The sequence below is a fragment of the Homalodisca vitripennis genome, chromosome 7 (genome assembly GCF_021130785.1).
Source record: "Homalodisca vitripennis isolate AUS2020 chromosome 7, UT_GWSS_2.1, whole genome shotgun sequence".
NCBI lineage: Eukaryota > Metazoa > Arthropoda > Insecta > Hemiptera > Cicadellidae > Homalodisca > Homalodisca vitripennis.
This window is the reverse complement of record NC_060213.1, coordinates 135,838,429-135,853,049: the sequence shown is the minus strand read 5'-3', so window position 1 is coordinate 135,853,049 and position 14,621 is coordinate 135,838,429.

The window sequence follows — 14,621 nt, the reverse complement described above, 5'->3', positions numbered from 1 at the left end:
AAACATTCTACGGACCAGCCTGAGAATCCCCACTCTACGCATGCGAAAATGGACGACCACATACTTTTCCTCTAGTGGTCCAAGGGTCATCGAATTCACCAGAGGTTCGATTAGAATTTGCCACATCCTAGTTCACCGTCTCGCTACCAGAGTTCGCCGTTACCATCGTTTCGACCAAACCATCCGTATAAGGAGAGGAACCTGCTTTCCCATTGGTCCGTCCATACATGACATCATCACGGTCACGTGATCCGCTTACAACCAGTCGCAGACCTTTGTAGGCTATTGAGGAATTACAAAAAGAGACTAAAACTGTTCTTATAAAATATCAGTGTGATACAAACTGGCTAAAATGCACGCAACTCAGAAAAGCACTCGTTAAAACAAAATAAAGATTTAATTCAACTATTCTTTGAAAAAATATTTTTTTTATGGCATTGCTATGATCTTATGTGCCTAAACAGGAAAAATAAGTCTGGAGATTAATGTAACATGATAAGTACTTGACATTTAATCAATGAGGTGCTTTTCTTTATTGGAAATACTATTGTAGTTGACAAAGTTAACGAAATTGTTCAATACAGTAGTTTTAAATGCACTTACAATGCCTTTAGACATCAAAGATACAGTAACTTCTGGATTCACTCATGATGATGACATCTTGATGACGACAGACGTTGTGGAGTACATGTAAAAGTATGGAAAGATTTGTGAAAATTCTACTACAATACTTAATATTTATTTTTATTATTTTTTGAACATTTTAAATTTAATATGTGAGATGGTTATGAACGGGAGTATTATATCAAATTCCACAACTTTTACCAACTTCGATTAGTTCCGTAAAAGACTAATTTTCTTGTGGACCTGAAATAGCTGTTTGGGTAACCAGCAAATAGAGAGGTAGAATGTGTGGAACAGGTGTTCCTCTTGTACCCCACTGTGCTTGTTTTGAGTGATGATGATGACGAATGCAGGGGAGTATGACCTATGACACCATCTAGCCACCGACATCTGTGTGTGACACTGGATATATGATGCTACAGCTGTGTCATACGTCGTGTCATTGGTGTCACATATGGGGGACTTGTCGGTTTCAAAAACCGGTTTTGTTCGTGTTTTCAGTTTTTAAATGTTATTTTAGTAAACCTCGTATGGCTTTCGCTTTTAACTCTGATTTTAATTTCAAGAGAGTTGGATCTAGTAGAAATTGTTCATTTGTTGTGCGTTTCGCATGGGATTTTGAATCGTTCGGTATATGATTGGAAGTTGGGGGGGGGGGGGAATTTAATTCTTCTGAAGTCAAATGAGATTCAGTCTCATTAGAAGAGTTCATTGGATCACTCCTTATGAAAAAAGAAAGTAAACCCCCACTCATTCTCTTTCAAAATAAAATCAAGAAAATTGTCATACCGAAATACGTAATATTTAATCTACCATAAATTGACTAATAGTCCTTCTCTGTAGACTAATGGATGTAGTCTCGGCTCTCTAACTGAGAGATCACGGGTTCAAATCCCGGGGAGGTCCTATCATGTACAGACACGTTAATTAGTGTACTGTGCTAATAAAACAGTGATCATTGAAGCCGGCATGGGTAACGCTGAGGTTTTAAAAAGGATCAAAAAAGAAAAACTGCCTAATAATTGTATAACACATTTATAGAGAAACACCGACACCTTGGCTGTCAAATATTTGCTTCTATCGTACTGCTCCGGGATAAAAACCTAATTTATCTATATTAGCAAGCTTTAGGGACTGCCACAGAAACTCCGAAACATTGGTCAATACCTTTGACACCGTCACCAGAAGATGACTTATTAAAAGTCGAAAATATTGTAGTATATGACTACAGTTCGAACTGTTTGAAGAAGGTACGTTGTTATTGTTATTAGTTTATCGAGAAATGATTAAGGACCCTACTTACCAAAAACTTATTTTACTAATATAAGCAATATAATCTTCGTAATAATTTATAAAGGTTGGCATTCAATAAGGTACTGTTTTAAAGGTGCATAACACCATTATAAACATGCTCCAGTTTTTAATTAATTTTCAGGTTGTTGAATTTACAATACCGAAGTAGTTGATATGTACTTTTCAAGTGTAATTTTGTATTTTCAATAAATAAATACTATTTGTAATGAATTTGTATTTACTTATTTTTATAGATTGCTGAAAAATAATACTGGTAACAATGAAAACAGTGGTTAGTGCATAAAACACAAGACCTAAAGTGTCTTCTCTTAGAGATCAGCCAAAAAACTGCTGTAGGGTCTAGCCCTAGCGTATAATATTTCGGAGCAAGACTTCCCGAGCTTCATCCCGTGGCAGTATTTTATGCTACTACTGGACTAAAAACTTACAGTTGGATTAGTAATGGTGAGGACTGCAACAAAATACTGATAGCCAAAAACGTTATTCTTTATTCGTGAAAAAATCTACGGCGCGTTAATCTCAATAAAACAATGTACAATGACTTTTTATTGTGATGGCAACGCAAAAACTTCGTCTATTTGTATGTTACACACCCGCATCATACAGAGATTGAAATCAAAAAAGTCGACCGACATAAATGGTGTCTCAGTGTGGTTGCTCAAGTTATGCTTTCAGCATATATTGACACCACTAACCAAATTAATAAACTTTTCTTTCATTCAAGGCTCTTTCCCTTCAATTTTAAAGACTGCTAAATTAACACCGATCTTTAAGAAAGGTGATTCCAGGCAAATGAGCAACTACCGGCCGATTTCAATCCTGCCGGTATTCAGTAAAGTCTTTGAGGCTGCCTTCCTGATTCGGCTAAATGCATTTCTAGAGCGTTTTGAGATTTTGAGTCCAAATCAGTTTGGATTCAGGAAAAACAAATCCACAATCGATGCAATTTCGAACCTTCTGGATAATGTTGTCGATGGGTTGGAGAGGCGAGAACATGTGCTCAGCGTATTTCTCGACCTTTCCAAAGCGTTTGACTGCGTGCATCATGAGACACTGATGAACCAGTTAGAGCTTTGTGGCATTCGGGGTCTCCCTCATAAATGGATCTCGTCTTATCTCAGGGACAGATACCAGTGTGTGCAGACCTCGGGTGTCATGTCGAGGAGAAATAAACTGGTTCATGGAGTCCCACAGGGATCTATTCTTGGGCCGGTTCTTTTTCTTCTATATGTAAATCGAATAAATTCATCGATCCAAAATGGAAAGATAATTCAATATGCCGATGATACGACTCTCTGCATAAAATCAACTTCGAAAGAAAATCTTGAAATTGAATCCTTCATTGCTGTCAATTGCTGCATTCAAAATTTTTCTGAGATCAACTTAAGAACAAACAGTACAAAATCTAATGTCATCAACTTTTTTCTCCGACAAAATGAAGATGTATGCCACCCGGCAGTTTTTGTAGAGAATGAGCTCTTGGAGAATACTGACTCTACCAAGTTCCTAGGGATGTACCTCGACAAAGGTCTAACCTGGAACAATCATGTGGACTATATCTGTGCTCGTGTTACTTCAGGTATCTACGCCCTGCGTAACCTTGCCAACTATTGTTCACAAAAAGTCTTAAGAATGGCTTATTTTGGCCTGATTTATCCATACCTGAAATATGGTTTAAGACTTTGGGGCAGCTGTGCCAAATACAATCTAGTAAGAGTATTCAGACTACAAAAAAAAGCTGTCAGAATAATTTTCCAATTAAACATCAGAGAGTCGTGCAGGGATGCTTTCAGGGGGCTCGGATTGCTGACTCTGCCCTGCCTCTATATATTGGAGGTTGCCCTGTATTGTCGATCGAAATGTGTTCTTATTCGGGGTAGTGACATTCACTCTTACGGAACTAGAGGCAGGGATAGTTACCGTGCAGAACAGCATAGGACGGTGGCTTTCGAACGCTTGCCGTCACAGGCTGGAGTCAAAATTCTCAATCGGCTCCCTGAGGGTCTTATACAATCGGATAATTTAAACCAGTTTAAAGCTCTTCTGAAGCGCCTACTGGTGTCGAATGCGTTTTATTCTGTCGAAGAGTTCATGGCTGGCTGCTGGGAGAATTAGAATAAAAATTTACAGAATCAAAATTTACATAAAAATTAATTAGTAGAGCCCCGAGTCTCATGTTGAATGAATGTTGGCGTGAAAGGACAAGAGATGTATGTTTGAATGAGTATTGTAAGTATGAATGTGTATAGTAGGGTTTTTTACAAATACTTAAACCTGACTTTTGCAATGCAATGTATTATTGCCAAAATGCATTAAAAGAATTATTATTATTATTATGTGTCTTTAATATGCAGTGATATGGAAATTAATTACCGTATTTGACTCATTAACGTTACTAAATAACTGAAAGAGTGTGAGGGAAGTTTATGTGGTGGATTGGTGATACTAGATGAGTTTGATACGGAATGTAAACAGTCGGTTTAAACGATTGTTTTTAATACATTAATCGCTCACGTAAACAAATCAACTGTAACACCAATAGTTAAATGGAAATTAGAAGAGATTAAAAGCCGATTGTTTATGTGATTTAGCAGCTCCACTACTGTGATTTACGCTGATATATTGTAATACTGACTATCATTACAGTTTAGCACACCCGTCATTCTCTCTCTCTCTCTCTCTCTCTCTCTCACCCTCTCCCTCCTTCTCTCTCTCTCTCCCTCTCTCTCTCCCTCTCCCTCCCTCCCTCCCTCCATTCCTCTCTCACCCCCTCTCCCTCTCCCCCCTCTTTCTCTCTCTCTTTCTCTCTCTCTTTCTCTCTCTCCCTGTCTCTCACCCTCTATGGTACGTGTGGTGTTCAACAAACGAAGCTCTGTAACACATTGGCCTTCACCTTTACCTCATTTATTCGCCATGGATCCACTATTTGACATATCTGCAAACATATTAAGAAGATCTTATGGTGTTTGACAAATGATTTGAAGAAAAGGAGTAGACCTAGAACTGATCCTTGTGGAACCCCATATAGGATAGAATTCGTGTATGTGTGCAATAAGTTGTTTGTTCTCACTATAGAATTTTTATAGGTCTAATTTTGACACAGTCTCATTTTAACGTTACAAAAAGTACTTTAAGTGTATCCAGAAGACAAGTTTTTAAACAGACAAGAGATATAGGTCCAGTATATGGTTCAGTAGCATTACGAAATAGGATTGATAATATATGTATATTTTTTATTGTTTGTATTCCTAGTAGTGTTTGTATTGTTTATTAATAAACTAAAGTTTCTGAGTTTATTAATAAACTAAAGTTTCTGAGTTTATTAATAAACTAAAGTTTCTGAGTTTATTAATAAACAATACAAACACATTGTTAATATCACAGATCAGAGGTGATAGGAGGGAATTTCCAAAATTACTATGCTTTTCGGGTTTTCGTGGCTATGGAATAGAAGCTGCTGTTTGAAATAGCGTACAGTTAATTAACTACTATTTGAAATATCGGTAGGTAATTAACTGCTGTTTGAAATAACATGCAATTAATTACCTCTGCTATATGAAATATCATGCAGTTAATTAACTGCTATTTGAAATATCATGCAGGTAATTAACTAATGTTTGAAATAGCATGAAGTTAATTAACTGCAGTTTGAAATATCATGCAGTTAATTAAGTGCAGTTTGAAATATCATGCAGGTAATTAACTGCTATTTGAAATATCATGCAGGTAATTAACTACTGTTTGAAATAGCATGAAGTTAATTAACATCTGTTCTTTGTTTGAAGTTAGTGGCCCAATGTTTACAGATCTATTACACCATTGAGTTCGAAATGTTATTCTTTTCTACAAGTTTAAAACTTTAATACCCGCTTTCTTGAGAAATATTTGAGTTAAAAATGCGTCTAATAGAGTGAAAAGTGTATATTGTAATAAAATAAAAAGATCTCTAGTCTGGATTTTGTAATAATTAGATTTTGTTATTTTTAACCTGGATCTTCTCCCCCAAAAAGCTTCTCTTAGTTACACTTGTAGTTGTTTAGGCAGACTAACTAAGGTAATTCAGAAAGTTAGGTTTGTACCAAAGTTAAATACAGCCGCACCAGCTGTTATATAAACGGAATTCAATCTATCGTACTTAACAAAGGATGTACGATAATTTTAACCGATTCTTGCTTATACCAATTTGTTATTATGTCTGCCTATGTTATTGTCTGTTGTGATATATTTATTGTTAACTTTGTATTTCTTAATGTCATTGCAAATGTTAGATATTTATTTTGATTGATATTTGCTTATATTGTACTGCTCCGTGTATTAAAATTGGGAAGCCAGCTTTAGGGACTACGCAAAATAATTTTTTATCCATAAGCGAAGACAGGATTCTGAATGAATATAAACAGATAACGACAATAAGTAACGTTAGGGGTGTGTGGTTCTGTAATGGAAGCTCACAACCAGGCTCGTGTATATACAAAGTAGATAGATTACAAAACAAACGATAAATCGTGCAGTTGTACCTGTAACCTCATATTATGGTATAAATCATGCAAATCGTAGGCTCAAAGATAACTTGACCCAGTCCGCGTAATCGGTTTTACTTGGCTAGCCTGCTGTCTGCTGGACATCCTGTAGCTTTTGTGGTTCTCCCAATTGGCGCCAGGGTTCTTAATTTGGATTGTGCAACTTTAATTCAAGAAATGCACAATGTGTTATGCACTGAGTCTCCATTCACAGTTTTGCAGCGTTCTCCTATTTACATATTAGTACATTTTGGTAATTTTGAGAGTATTAGCTATTAATTAACTCGTGAAATGCTATTATACATGGTGTCTTAAAAGCTCTCCCCCCCTATTAACTTTATTATGAATAGAAATGGTGATTTACTTTGAGGGATATTTATTTGACCAACTGAAGTTTTTTTACGTATGAAAAGTTTTAATTCCCCCCTCCCCCTAAAATGGGGTATTTCGGGGGTAAGACAAAATTCTCAAAATAACTAGCCAGTGAATGTTTTATCTGTCTTACAATAACTTTTAATGTATCTTAAACTGTGGGGGTTTCATAAAACAGTTCAAACTTTAATTGGCCAACAAATTTGATAGAGTAACATTAGAGACCTCTAGTTTGTGCTATTCTTTTCCATTTTATAATACCTTTAAAATGAAGTGTCACTTTCTTGAGGTTCCTATTTAAAATTTTTGAATTAGCCCTAAAATTTCCCATTGGGGGAGGGGGGAGAGAGTTAAAAATTTGCATACATAAAAACTCCTCAGTTAGTCATATAAACACCCCCCAAAGTAAATCCCTCCATCCCCAGAAACTTAATGGGGAAGCGGGAATTTTTTAAGACACCCTGTACAATGGAAAATAATAGATGAGACACCTCTGTACTCTCATCTGTGCACCTGATGAGACAATGAACATCTCTTCATGAAGATTACACTGAATGGCTGTTTGTCGAACCAGACAGACCTTCTCTTTGCTCTAAGCGTCTCTGATGTCGAAACGATGGAAAGAGTTCGTTTTAAACGGCTTCGCCGTCTCTTACTTTTTTGAATCTCTTCAGACAAAGCGGACTCCAGATTTCAAGTCTGTGACAGTGACAGGTTTCAGACACAGTACGCGGGCGGTGAACTGGAGCTAAACTTTGCATTGTCGTAGTAACCCCTTTTTTGGCTATATAGTAAATTAAAATTGCAATTAGTTTAAAAAAAATAGAAAATACATCGGTTTACGAAAGTGAATTAGGGAAAATTAATGAATGAATTATTATATTTTCATCAAGATTTTACAATATGCACAGGAACAGAAAGGATACGCGTAATAATTATTATTAATCTAAAGTAATAAATAAAAGTAACTAAAAAGGTGTCTCATAATAAATTATTATCTTATATGCCTGAGGAAAGGTTGCTCTAAGGAAATGGGTCTAGATAGGCAATGTGGCCTGTGCGTAGACCCGAGTTGCTCAAGATAAAAACAATTATTGCAACAATTATTTCAAAAAGGATGATTTTGAACTATATTGTTGCTTGATCTAATCGATCAAAGCCACAACCCCAACTATATGCAGCCAATGCTAATGTACATGTATGGAGTCAATGTGACGCGGAGTGTGACCGGGGGGTGGGTGAAGGTAGCGGTCAAAATCGTCCATAAGTGACTCGACCTCCGATAAAGTTAAATAAAAAATTATGTTATTTATGCGTCCAATTCATCCATTTTATTGGCTTAATATTTCAATAATGTATTTTGTTTTAACGAAATACCTACTTAAAGTATGAAATTAATTACATTTTATTCTTCCAGGATAAGCTTAGCGAACGTTTAGCCAGTTCTTTTTGATCACCTCACTGTAGCTGCCGGCACTAGTGTCTCTCACTGTAGCAATACAGCTGTGTGTTGTAAGTAGGTTAAACAATAAGTGCGGACATACCGCAGTACTCTTCACTGTAGGTAACTTATTGTGTTGTTACCTAACGGCTCGGTTGTCTAGGAAGTCGCGTCCTTCATACCAAGCAATCTTCTCACTATTTATTACATATTGTACTAAGGGACATGAAGCAATAAAGTTAGCCTCCTTCCTGTCTCTGTGTGCGGGTTAAATAGATAAACGACCGTTTTAGTGCTAAACAGGTATCTAAATAAAGGAGCCAATTGAATTTTCAAAATTATCCACCCTAAAAATGCTCTTTTAATCTTTTTTAAATACAAATTTAAAAAAAATGTATATGTAAATTTATGATTAATAATATTTTTCAATGAAGTACGTTTATTTACAAATTTTTAAGAGAGACGTAACATTAAGTTAAAAAACACATTAATTAAAAAAATTAAAAAAAATTCAATTTCCAGTAAATCGGTTATTTCTGCAGTGGTATTTTTATGTGTACTTTCAAAATATAATTTAAAAATGTGTTTTTTCTCCAATTGTTAGCTCTAGGCTAATAGGCTTCAGGAAATCCCAAGCCAGTTCAATGTACTATTTGATTCTTGACTTAGGAGTCTTGTAAGGATCTAGGATAACTTCTCGCCAAGGGTCCTCAGGCATTCCTAATCCGAAATTGAGGAGTTTTGGATGAAGCCCCTCATTCAGGACACATCTATGTTAGCCGTCTGCAGAGCGTTATTTTTATTTAAATCAAGTAATTCTTTAAAAATCTCTAGATCATTTGACCGGAGAGTTTTAGACAAGTTTTGAAAATTCATCCCCTACTTATTCTTAATTAATTTTAAACCTTGGCTTCTAGCATGGTCATATGCAGGACACGTAGAAAGATATGTCGTTGGCCCTCAAAGGGTTTTATGAGAGTAATTTAGTTTAATTTAAAACAGATGGTTACTAAAACCAACGAATTATTAATGATGGAACGTGCTCTGGGCCGGAGAAACCGAGCCGAAATCCTGGGCTGCGTTCCGAGTCTGCAGGCGCTGGAAATGGGCAAGAACTCACTCCGCCCATATGGCAGGTATTATAGTAATGATCTAACATCACTTTAAAACGCCTTCTAGACCTAATCCAATGTTAGATACTACAATTTATTTATTATTACAAATGTTAGTAGCTGCTTTTTAGCGAGGATTTTTATTTTTAGTTAAAAAGGTGATTTTTGTACAATATCAAATTAACAGAGATTTTTACTTTTATTTTTCTTACAAAGTCGGAAACAAAGATTACAGGCATTAAAATATTTCCCAGATGAAAAAAACAATTTTTTATTGACAGTATTTTATTTCAAAGTAAACTATATAAAATTTACAAACATGACGCACTTAATCTACGTGTTAGTAAATACAATTATTTTGACCAATTTTTGCCTTATTCCTAAAATGGATTTTTTTATAATGTTAAAAGTTTTCTGTTTTTTCAATGTTATGATGAGATATTATTTTAAAAAATAGTTTAGTCACAGTTTTAATTAAAAATAACTCATGGCTTCCAATGAATTCATCATTAGTATCATCATTAGTGTTTACTGGTTGCCCATTGAAAACACTACCAGTAAACTAGTTACAAACTCTCAATGTCAATGTAGAAGTTGTTGCATTTGTTTGAGATATCTAGAGCAAATAACAATATTTTACAATTTTCAATACATCATCACTTAATCTACTTAATTTACCCTTAGATTTAAAATAAATAAAAAGTTAATGTGTTCTAAGATCAGCATCATTGGCATAGAGTACAGAACTCGGAGAATTTTTGCCCACTTTAAGCGCCTGCAAATCCATGGATACACCAGTAACGCACAGCTGTGTGCGACCGGAAGATACAACATATGGCTTATGGGCAGTGCGTGTTCCAGTAGTATAGTTCGTTGACTAAAACACACATATGTTGCTCATGCACTTATTTTCAATTCTGTAATCAACTTAATATCAGCTGATTAGTGATGACGTCACCATACATTTTAAAGTTGTGATAACATATTCAAATAAGGCGAAGTATTACAACTATAGTTTTTCTATTTGTGGTTTAATGTGAGTTTTCGTCACATATATTGTCTGCCTGTTCGTGATGATTCCAGTGAATTGTGAAATGAAAGTTTTTCAAACAAATATGATTGACTAAGATGGTGTATCATCGCTGTTTAATGGACTTTATTAAAGATTACATTTCCAGTACTTGAAGTTTACTCGAGTTCAGTTGGTGACGAACACATATTGTTCTAGTTTTGTCACTCACAAATTACCTGTAGAGCTGGCAGCATTTCTTTCAGCTTTCTTCTCACCTGATTACAAAAAACCAACGGCTGTAGAATTACAATGCAAAACTACATGGCGTAAGAAGATTAGTACTTTCATGTGTACACGGTAACCTAATATATTTTACCACTGCTTTGTAGAAACACATTTCATGGAGATTATAATCCATCGGATAAGTACTAATCGAAATAGACAATCGATTAATGGCATTCGAATGTAAGCAACGTAATGAAATTATCGATAACGGTTCTATCTTCGATGCGGCATAGCTACAACGAGATGTTTGGATTAATTTACATTTTTAAATTACCTTAATCACGTAACAGTTCTGAGCCTTCAAGAAACGTTATTGCAAACGTTCAACAAAGCGAGTAATCGAACTGACTTAAGTAGAATTCTTTATCTTGTTGGAATAGTATGACCAGTGGGGGAACTTGTTGCTGACAGAACTAGGTTTTATTAACATTTCTATACGCAGAGAAATATTTATATTTTTAATAAATTGTTACTAACATACTCTACTTTATAGGACCGGGACTGAGCTGTATTTGCACGTAACCATGTGGCTCACAGGACACTGACCTTATGGCGACATCTGGCCTCCTGTGTGTCAACATTAAGACACGTGAGTACATCAAATGTTATAAAAAATAAATATTTAATAATCAATATTGTTTACTAAATAATATTTATTTTTCTTATTTTTAGTTAGTTAGTCTTATTAAATACTGCCTGGAAAGGAAGATGTAAGAAATACTTTTTGCAAATTTTTGAAAATGGTGAGAGCAGTGAAATGGGTCGATAATTTTCTAAACCAATGCGGCTTCCTCTTTTTCTGTAACTAATATACAGAAATCGTAAACATGGAAGAATAATTGGTAATACAATACAAGTGGCTTATTACTTAAGCCACTTATTAATCTAATTTATAATTATGTTGGGTATCTAATATTTAGGAACACATTGTATTAATAATTTTTTTTCTGGCGTCTGCCACTTTGATTTTGTTGGCCGGTGGTCGGGGCAATAGCTGTGCGAGCCTTTTCTAGGCTACAGCTGGTGCTGTCGTCTGTAATAGCTAGGTTGTTAATCTCGTTGCTAGTTGCAGAGTCTTTTTTACTTGTTGCTTTGTTAAGTTTATTCAGCAAGAGGTTTAGCTGTTCTTTTCTGTTGGATTAAGACATTCTGTGGACAGAGATTAGAATCGGTCTTCAAAGCTGGCTGCCCCGCTTCCTATTGGTCCCGGCAGTGTTGCTTCGAGTCTTGGTCTTCCAGCAAAAGTCCTCGTACCTCATATTTTAATTTTAGGGCCCAGTAGTTCTTCCAAATTCAGTAACAACCTAACGCTAAAATATTATACAATCATTGCATTGTTTTATCTAATGATCTCTTAGATGTGCGTGAGATACTGGAACGATCTTTGTCACAAATAAGAAATTGCCAAGAATAAAGGAAAGTAAATAGTATAATCCAGAACGCAACCAAAACCCATAAGTTGATCTAGTTATTAATTAAAACACTATTTTCGTCCAATCTGGCTACACAACAGAATACTGCAGGTTGAAAACCTGTAAACAGTAGCAACCTAAGTCCTACATTTCAATTAAATAGTTTTGAAATTAGCCGTCAAGGAAATCAACATTAGAATCATATATGAATAAGAATAATAGGAAATCATATATTAGAATATTATACTCGTAACTACTTTTGTGTGTTAACAAATTCCAGTGCTTGTTGTAGTTACTGAAATGAGTTAGAGTGTTAAAAGATAGGTTTCAAAAGAGTTGACGAGTGTGTTACACCTTCTGTGGCACTTAGCACCTTTATTAAGTGCTAATGCTACAAAGCAGTATTTTAAGTGCAGGGGTGCATTGTGACGCCTCGAGTGTGCCCCTATTATGAGCTGGTGTTATGCAATTCAGTCAATGTCGCTTTAGCACCACTTGGCCACCCCCTACCCCCTCACCATCAGTGATGTCGCGGGGAGGGGGTGAGGTACTGTTTATTAGTTGCCAAAAGCCCAGTTTGATCATTAATATTATTTGGTGTCTGTGCAACTTTACATGTACTCTCTTATAAATGGAAATGTTGTGAATACAAAATGTACATAATTTTATTAAAAGACAAATGCTGCATTAGTAGCAAATGTTTGTAGCTATAGCGGTTGCCGTATTAGGCAAAAATATGAATTAGGTTAGGGTAAAATATATAAAAAATACGAAAACTTAACACGTTTTGAAAACTTTGGTGTATAAGTGGCCGTATTTTAATATAAATTTTGGCACAAATATTAGATTCTGAATTAAATTGGACGAGTTCGTTAACTAGAAAAATTCGACTGAGGTGACAAGGGTTCAGAAATGTTTTATTCGCAATAATTGCATTTTTTCAAATATTGTTTTTGTTTTAATAACTTTCCACCTTTTCTTTAAAAAACTTATAAATGTTTTGAGTCCTTTACGCCTTTTAGCCCCATAAGACCAATATTTAACTACAAACACCTTTATTCCTTGTAGAATTATGTGTGATGTCCTATGGATTTTGATATTGTATTGGTACTTCACATAAAAGTTAGGCCAAGGCAATTATAACTTTTATTATTATCTAGTAGCGAATTTTGTAAAATGATAGTAACATACACACATTATACTATGTAACAGTTTTTCTTGATTTATTATGTTTTTAGTAATTGAATTTCCTTATCCGTTTAGTTTATGTTGAATGTTTCTGGAAGTACAAAATGTTAGACGCAAACAAATTTAACACAGTCCGTTGGTTATTTGAATCAAATTATTGACCCAAATTTGCTTTGACAGATTCGATTTATTTGTGTCATACAGTTTTAATACTGATTTATAACCTAATTTGGCCATTGGCGTAGTGTAGCGGGTACAACGGTTATCGCAAGATAACCGGATCAAGCAACGTCGAGCGTGGCTGCTGCTTGGATGGGTGACCGCTGAGCGATCCTGTCCTTGCAAGCAGCCCGCCTGCCCGGCCATTGGTGGTGGTTCGGAAGTCACCTTTAAGCCGTTGGTCCTCAGGTTAAGTGTTAGAGAGGACTTCCTACCACTAACTTCTCCTGGTAAAATAAGACATCTATACTTTATTTAAATTTTATATACGTGTATTTGTAAGAAACTCAGTCTTGAAAATGACCAGGTATTAGTAAGTATATTAGCTACATTATTTGCACTTCAAAAGGAATAAAAAAATAGTCAAACCGTTGTGGTTTCATTCATGAATAAATTAACTAAGTTCTGACTTTATAGATTCTTACTATAGTAATAACCTATACAACAATTTCCAAACACGTATAATTCACAAAGGGGAAACCATATGATTTGTTTTGTTATTCGATATTGAATGTGTTGTGTGAGTGTATTTTTAAATAGCAGTTTAGCCTTTTTTCGTCTTTCACTATGTGTACATACGAGGCACGTCCAGAAAGTAAGTGTACTGGTACTATCACAGCTGTAGGGAATACTTTTTCGACATGTTGGCAACACTGCCGCGTAGCCTGAATTCTTCCCTTCAAAACAAGACCAGTCCGAGGTCAGTGTGTTGAAAACTCTTGACACAGTGGCATCTCTTGCGAAAAGTGTCGATCGTATCTCCCGCCAAGTGCGAAATTCACGCCGTCATTCGCTACCTCGTTGTGAAGGTTGAAATTTGAGGTGAAATTTCCAAAAAATGTCCACTTACTTTCTGGACGTGCCTCGTATTAATGTTTACTTCTGCTGAGAAAGGTCCAGTTGTTCCTAATTACCACTGCGAGCCCTTCGTACAGGTAATTATTATATAGAATCACTACACTCCTCAGAGGAGAGGACCTAGCTTACCTTAGAGGTGTTATTTGCGAAACATTACATACAATAAGCCATACCACTTGTCCCTACTGCTAATTTCATTCTAAGTACATGCGCGATGTAAACATGCTTGCTATCGTTCAGCCAAATCTCATGGAGTGACATGCA